This window comes from Electrophorus electricus, chromosome 25 (assembly GCF_013358815.1).
Source record: "Electrophorus electricus isolate fEleEle1 chromosome 25, fEleEle1.pri, whole genome shotgun sequence".
Classification (NCBI taxonomy): domain Eukaryota; kingdom Metazoa; phylum Chordata; class Actinopteri; order Gymnotiformes; family Gymnotidae; genus Electrophorus; species Electrophorus electricus.
This window is the reverse complement of record NC_049559.1, coordinates 1801932-1810000: the sequence shown is the minus strand read 5'-3', so window position 1 is coordinate 1810000 and position 8069 is coordinate 1801932.

Here is an 8069-nt window from a genome sequence, read left to right as displayed (position 1 = left end):
CAGGCTGAGAACGTCTTCAAAATATTATTTGAATGTAACCATTTTTAGTAACTTTGTTGTCACCAGACATTTCTGCCTTCGTTCCATCTGATTTCCCCTGAACGCAACTTCTCATTCATACATCTCGTCACACGTTTGTTCGGTCAGTGCACTGCTGCGAATTGCCCTCACGGTCCAGTCGCTCAGGCTGGTCCAGCTCGGTGAAGCAGGCCTGGACGCTGGCCAGCGCTGGACATACAGAGGGCGGTGATGCCAGAGAGATGGAAAAGGTGCCACGTTCATACGGCTGAGCACACTAGCGCAGCGGTCACAGCAGGTCTGGACTTCACTTCTGCCTGTGTTTCAACAGCAAGGTCACCTCTGCTGCAGAGTCATCAGTGGTCCACCATGTCAAAGACAAACTGGCCCATTGAGGAAATCCTTCAGAGCAGAAGAGAAGAGTGGGTGTGCAGGACTGTGCTGAGAGACAGCCCTATTACATGGCACAACACTTCACACATTAGCATTACTACAGCTTTACTGCATGTCAGGGGAACTCGCTGAGCTGTGAGAGGAACAGGTTAGCTTTACAGGTCCCTTTTATCCAGATTATTACACCGTGCTGTTCCATTATCCAGATTATTACACCGTGCTGTTCCATTATCCAGTTTATTACACTGTGCTGTTCCATTATCCAGATTATTACACCGTGCTGTTCCATTATCCAGATTATTACACCGTGCTGTTCCATTATCCATATTATTACACTGTGCTGTTCCATTATCCAGATTATTACACTGTGCTGTTCCATTATCCAGATTATTACACTGTGCTGTTCCATTATCCAGATTATTACACTGTGCTGTTCCATTATCCAGTTTATTACACCAGTCCAGAATTCTACTCCAACATTTACTCCAATGTTTACTCCAACATTTACTCCAACGTTTACTCCAACATTTACTCCAATGTTTACTCCAACATTTACTCCAACGTTTACTCCAACATTTACGCCAACGTTTACTCCAACGTTTATTCCAACATTTACTCCAATGTTTACTCCATTTACTCCAATGTTTACTCCAACATTTACTCCAATGTTTACTCCATTTACTCCAATGTTTACTCCAACATTTACTCCAATGTTTACTCCAACATTTACTCCAATGTTTACTCCAACATTTATTCCAACATTTACTCCAATGTTTACTCCAACATTTACTCCAATGTTTACTCCAACATTTACGCCAACGTTTACTCCAACATTTATTCCAACATTTACTCCAATGTTTACTCCATTTACTCCAATGTTTACTCCAACATTTACTCCAATGTTTACTCCAACATTTACTCCAACGTTTACTCCAACATTTATTCCAACATTTACTCCAATGTTTACTCCAACATTTACTCCAGTGTTTACTCCAACATTTACTCCAACGTTTACTCCAACATTTATTCAAACATTTACTCCAGTGTTTACTCCAACATTTACTCCAACGTTTACTCCAACATTTATTCCAACATTTACTCCAACGTTTACTCCAACATTTACTCCAACATTTACTCCAGCAGGCTGTTGTATGATGGAGGTCTGTAGATTGTAAGAGTCATTGCAACCAATCAGATTTTGGAACATTGCAGTTTAGTAACAAAGCAAGAACGAAATACTTGCAGTCACCCCTGGAAAAAAAAAGGATAAATTAAACCCAAATTTCTATTTTTTTCTTCTTACATACATGTCCTTGAGTCAAATTATAGAAGAGTAAAAACATCCCCCCCCCCCAAAAAAACAACAACAACCCATTTTTTAATTCAAAAGGAAGAAATTGAATGTCTCTTCCTCATTATCAGGCAGGTCCTTATGTTTGGGAGAAGGGCCAAGGTCAGCCCCTGAGGTCATCCCCTGTGGTCAGCCCCAGCTGTGTAGATGTTCACCGGGAACTCATCCTTGCTAAAAGCCCCACCACTGGCTGTCAGTTGTGATCATACTTGACCTTTTCGGTGGAATATTTAGTCCGGCAACTTACCAGTTCCTGTAGATGCGCATTTATTATTCATAGAGGTTCTGATATAATCTCCAGTGACATCAACTCCATGCCTACAGATAAAAACATTGATATTGATGAATTTAAATGACTCGGGAAAGTCAAATAAAGAGATTAAGTGTTGAATCATTTCCTATGAGAACTCCCTGGGGCCTGTTTATTCAGCACAGGCATGTCACGCAACATTAGCACCTTCTAATTACCCACCACAGTCCTCGTGGCATGGTTTCCCAACACATGGGGTTATTGGAGCCAGAAAATGAGCAACTTTTACTATTTTGCTCTGTAATTTTATCCTTTCTTTTTGTCACAACTTTGTTTCCTTTATTTATATAAAGTATTTTATAATTTAAAAGTATTACAAACCAACTTTGCAACATGAAATGTTAAAAACATAATTTAAATCTATAGACCAAAGAAACTGTGCAATCCCAGGAAGTAAGAATACATCACCTCTCCCCTAGAATAGGTTTCTACACCTAATTGTTTCCATCGTGCGCCACGGGTCATGAAAGAAAGGAAAACACACACACACACACACACACACACACACACACACACACACAGTGATGGTTTCCAGGTGAGTGGCCTGAACTCCATTGTGCTTGTGTGTTCTGGGTTCATTTTCACCCAGTTCTACAGCTCTGTATCTACAGTCTTTAGAGTCCATGCTCCTGTTCATGTAGTGGAGGAAGCCATGCGCAGGGATTGGAACTGGTTGATCCATAACTGGGGCTTGGTCAAAGTGCAGCCTGAAGGGGAGGGCCTTGAGATGGGTGGAGCCTAGAGGGGTGGGCGTGGAGATGGGTGGAGCCTGGAGGGGGAGGGTCTTAAGAAGGGTGGAGCCTGGAGGGGGAGGGCTTGGGGATGGGTGGAGCCTAGAGGGGGTGGGTGTGGAGATGTGTGGAGCCTTGAGGGGTGGGTGTGGAAATGGGTGGAGCCTAGATGGGGTGGGCGTGGAGATGGGTGGAGCCTACAGGGGGTGGGTGTGGAGATAGTTGGAGCCTAGAGGGGGAGGGTGTGGAGATGGGTGGAGCCTGGATGGGTGGGCGTGGAGATGGGTGGAGCCTAGAGGGGGTGGGCGTGGAGATGGGTGGACGACAGTTTATCCTGGAGTGGGAAAATCGTTCCAGCCCCAAGGTTCACAGAGCTCAGCCGTGACCTTTGGCCATACAGACACGTCCACTGAGACTGAGGATATGAACAGGGGTGTGGTTCGGAAGGTCCGCATGGTCCGGAGGCGGAGCCCTCTGAGGACAAGGACAAGGATTCCGTGTCCATGTCACTGCCATGAGAGAACCTCAGAGAACCTCAGAGAACCTCAGAGGACCTCAGAGAACCTCAGAGAACCTCACAGTCCCGTCTTGTGAGGAAATGCCTTGCACTTCTGATGGTTTGAGAGGGGAACCACCGCACTTGGCAATGGCGTAACGGTTAGCTGCTCATCCTGAAACATCCCAGCACTCTTAGCGGTATGTGAAGAAGGAACACTGAGGCTAAATGGGAAGTGTAACATAATGGCCCTCTTTGCGTCCCATGCAGATGTGACGGGCACGATATCTTGCATAGCAATGGGACTTTCAGTATTCCGTGGCTACGGTATACGAAGTGGGTCCAGGCACTTCATGCATTAGTTAGTACATATTGCATTATTATATTTATTACACTGTCTGGGAACATATGCAGGAGTAGTAGGTAGATCACAGCAGTCAGCTGGCACCTGGAGTTACGTTCTTAATTCCCAGAGACTGAAATCCTGACACTGCTGCCACAAAACACAGGACTGGAACCGTGAATAATTTAGCACACTGAGCAGTTCGGGGTTTTTTTTGCTCAGATCCCTACATTTATTTCCAGAGTTTGTGTTCAGACAGAAATGTGTATATATAGTATGTTTCTCACACCCTGATGTGTGCTCATCTCTCTAGTGTATTCACCAGGTCTCCACCTCCATTTGCAGTTCTGTGAGCTGCAAGCTCTACATTTGATGCCATGGGACATAAATCGGTTTCCATAAATCCAACAGACACACGAACACAACGCTCGGACAGTGTCCTGTCATGGACCCCAGAATACACTAGAGACATAGATTTAGATTCCGATTTATCGATACCTCTAAAGCTAGATTCTTTGTCTTGATTTAAGAGTATCAAATGATGAATGTTTTCTCTCTTTCTCTTTTTGTAAACCTTTTCTCTTGATGTCAACCAGGAATTCCTGCTGCGCGTGTGGGGAGGAGGGACGCCTCTTGCCGGTGGCGCACGTGTCCTAGGATGCACGCACTGTATACTTCGGATGGAGAATGTGGCCTGTTTTCTTCCATTTTTTAGTTACTTTTTTGCCGGGTTAGTCATGATTTTAGAGGGGCCGTCCAGGTAACCAGGAGTGCTGTCTGTAAATAGAGACGTGTGTAGTATGTCAGTAAATGCTTTTAAGCCAGTGAAGTGTGAATCCTGGTGTTCCTTATGTGTAGAATAAGTGGAAGGGAAACCTGTGTACAGAAAACTTCAGAACCAACACCGAAGGTGTACATTGTAGTCTTGTGTGTGTGTGTGTGTGTGTGTGTGTGTGTGTGTGTGTGTGTGTGTGTGTGCAACCTTTTGTACAAGTTGGTAGCTTTCCTCAATGGTCTGTGTGTTTTAAGATTTAAAGTATGAAAAACAAAGAACAAGGAACAAAGAAAAAGAAAGAAAGAATATTCAAGAGCTCAATGTAATCAGATGAATCATAATCATAATAAATCTGTATTCATCACAGAGCACAAACTACCCCAGGATTATTCCGTATTCATCACAAAGCACAAACTACCCCAGGATTATTCCGTATTCATCACAAAGCACAAACTATCCCAGGATTATTGTGTATTCATCACAGATGTGACTTTATTTCAGCATGAGCCATGAGATGTCACAAAAGGTCAAAGAGCCAAAGTTTGGTTCTCTTTGCAAAGAAATAAACACAAATAAATAAATGTAAATAAATGGTTCGGATGACTTCATGACGCTGATGTATCTGGGTCATTCATATTATTGTCATGATGCCTGCACATTGTCTTTTAAGGGGACATAAATCCATGTTACACTCACTGTATATAATTAATCAGGAACAGGACAGGAGACAGTGGACATTGTGGGCACTGGGTATGTCCCAGCTTCCAGAGAGGTAATTAAAGCACAGACGTCCAATTATACATCCCCAAATAAACCACTCGGAAGCCTGGATCCTTGAGAACCGCTGCGACGAGGGACTTCGGGCGTGCGTCCACGGTGGAGAGAGAGCTAGAAGATCCAGGCTCTGCATTAATGAATGACGTGCGTATCTACCGGTGACTGACACACTTCAGTCGAAGAGTCGTGGCCGGTCCTCCGGGAAAACGGATGTTTGGAAAGCAAAGCGTCCGCGGCGGGAGAGCTCGCCCGGCCCGCGGCGTGTTTAATGATGGTTTCCTTCTCCGTGAGCTGAACGCTTGTGCATATGCGTTGCTTCTGAAGATGCGTCTGTCTATCTTGGAGGAGTAAGGCTGTAGATTAGATTAACTGAAACCACCTGAAGATGTTTATTTTTCCTCCGGTGTAATAAGGAATATTTTCAGGAGAGCTCAAGAGACTGACAATTATTTGACGAGCGTATTTACTGATGTCATGAACGTAAAGTCGAGCCCAGTTCAGATGTTGCTGTAATTTTAATGGCATTCCAACGGCCCGAGTGGCGTAAATAATTAAACTATGAGAAGTAAATAACAGCTGAGACACTGTGTCTCCTTAATTTAGTCTTCCTACCCTACCTTAATAATAAAGGTTTTCTCTCTCTCTCTCTCTCTCTCTCTCTCTCTCTTTCACTCATCACAGTGCCATTTTACGCATCTCCTTCTCTGATTTGTAAAGCTAGTGGTGTACTCAAGTGGTGTTTCGCCATGGAAGTTGGGTAAATATTTGTTTTTTTAAAAAAGGTTTGTGCCATTTCTGTTGTCTAATATAGCTTCAGAAACAGAAGAACTATTCTTAAGCTGGTCAGGTCATTTTTCATTTTCTACATCCTACTACGCTTTGAACATAACAAAGCACTTTTAATAATTCCATTATAAAATAGTAAAAAACTAGATTTGTGACAGTTCCAATAGTTACAGTACTGTTAGTAGAATGGATGTCAGGAATAAGACTTGGGACTGAAGAGACGTTTAACCAAGCTGAAGGACACACATCACAGGACCCAAATGTCTTCATAGTCTCTAAAACGCAGCGAGGTTTCATGTCAGGTAAGCAGGTGTCAGGTATAAGGGCTCAAATGGAAGTTCATTGGGTATTCCGGTTGTTCTGGTGCAGGTGTGCCTTTCCCTTACTCTGGGCTGGCGAGATTTCTTTTGGCAAACACACATCCGGATCCGCCTAGGACTGTGCGCTCAGGCGCTTTGGAGCAGTAATGAACGTTGGTTTGGGTTTCTTTTGTTAGCGGCAGTGACCGACTGTGCGTGTGTTGGTATCTACTGCCATCTGCTGGCAGGAAACGGCCTCGCACCACCATGTGAAAAAGCTTGAACCTCAGCGATCAGACATCCGGTCACTGATCCACAGGGAACACAAGGACGGGCCTGGAACCACAGAGGAACAAACAACTGCTGGTAGGTGATATTTCCCCCATGTTTGCTTCAGTTTAACGGTAATTGTCTTCCTTGATTTATTTGACTTTGTCTGACATTACGAAACAAAGTGCTCACCTTACACTTTTCCCAAACGTCGGTGTTTTCCTCTTCTGAGCAATTAAAAAGAACAAAAATGTGAGAAACGAACAATGAGAGGAAATGACTGTATTAGGATAGGACCTGACCTCGTGGGCTAAGGTACGTTTCCACTGGAACATGTTTTGAAGAGGCCCTCTGTAAGTCCCAAAGGCACCTGCGCTGTTGGAAAAGATGCCCGCAACATCGCGCATGAAACTAAGGTCATGATCACGAGCGAGCCCAGCCTTTAGCGTTTATTGCTTTTTTCCTCGGAAAGATTAAATGTGTTAACCTTGGCGCCTTGACCAAATTTTCCAATTTGGCTTTTATCGATCCTGGCCTCAGTAATTTCCCATTTATGAATTGATCGGCATCTCTCACACTTCCAGCGAATATATGATACTTTTGAGAATACTGGCAGTCTTCCCATCAGCCGAGTTGATGTTATACATCGGTGGTGTTTGGGTGGCTTCAGTGGAATTCACTGGGTTGATTTATTATTGTAGGACTATCTAACCATAGCTCTCAAAAATATGTGGATTCTCAGAATCTCTTTGGAAGTTGACCATTTCTGACCACCCCGATGGTATACAGGCCTGGAGGGCTTAATAGGTTAATAAGGTCAGCCGAAGTGGTCCACTTAAAAAGCACACGTCTGTAGAGGCATCAAAGGCGTGACCGTAACAACGTTTGGGGGCGATACAGAAAGGCAGAACACTATGTACAAATGAGTCTGACTTTTTAACTCAACGTTGGCAGGCAGTACGTTTCTGAGAGGTTGGCTGGAGGTAATAGTACATGGATCTTCAGCCTAAGAAGCCAATCCGAGCCCCCTGTCCAGGTTTAACCCCCCCAGACTTCTGCTCTCCACCCCGACTGCTAGTGCAGTCCATCACATTTCACAGCCAAGCAGAAGAACCGCAATTATAAAGAAGCCGAACTCTGAAGTCAGACGGCCTGTTTCGTCAGTGTTTACTGTTCGCAACATGAAAAAAAACCTCTTCGTGAAGAGTTCTGAACATGTTCAAGTTTGTAAGAATGCCAGTAGTCCTCGGTTCTGAAAGCTAAAGCGGGAATAGGTTCCTTTTGCCGACCAAGCACACGCGGAGAACGCCACAGGCAAACGCGTCACTCGCTTAAAACCTCTTCCGTTTACCTCAAAGAAACATCCGGTTTTTATATCACAACGACGTCTGCAGTTATCTGCTTTCATGCAGGGGTCTCCAGTCCCTTCTGCGGAGTTAAAACGTCTCCACCTAATCACACCTTTAACCGTCTTGATACTAGACCGTCAATGTTAATTTGACAATAGACCCCTTCCGTGT